The sequence below is a fragment of the Arachis ipaensis genome, chromosome B03 (genome assembly GCF_000816755.2).
Source record: "Arachis ipaensis cultivar K30076 chromosome B03, Araip1.1, whole genome shotgun sequence".
Classification (NCBI taxonomy): Eukaryota; Viridiplantae; Streptophyta; class Magnoliopsida; order Fabales; family Fabaceae; genus Arachis; species Arachis ipaensis.
Window position 1 is genome coordinate 53,026,704 of NC_029787.2, and position 474 is coordinate 53,027,177.

The window sequence follows — 474 nt, forward strand, 5'->3', positions numbered from 1 at the left end:
TTGTAGTATATAACAGTATAATAGATATAAATTTATTAATAAATTATTAAAATTTGAAAATAATTATTATTTTAATATAAAAACAAAATAAAATATTTATGATAGAGTAAAATTAACAAAATACTTATTATTCCTGTTTCATATAATTTTAGAATAACTAGATATTCTTAAAATGTTAGTAAAAATATGTATTTTAAATTTTAATTTTAAAGTTTTGACTATTTTTTATTTTTTATTTACATAAGACCGAGTTAACCGGTTCAACCAGTGACCCACCGGTTGAACCAATGACCCAGTAACCCAGTAGCTTGATTTGTTCGATCACCGGTTCAGTTCTGACAACTATGACAGAACAAGAGTGTGAAACTGAAGATGAATAATGAGGATGATAACTGATTGTTGGGCCTTGGGCCGAGCACAGGAACGAGGACGCTCATAAACTGTGTTTTGTTTTTCCGTTAGCCCTAGAGGTCT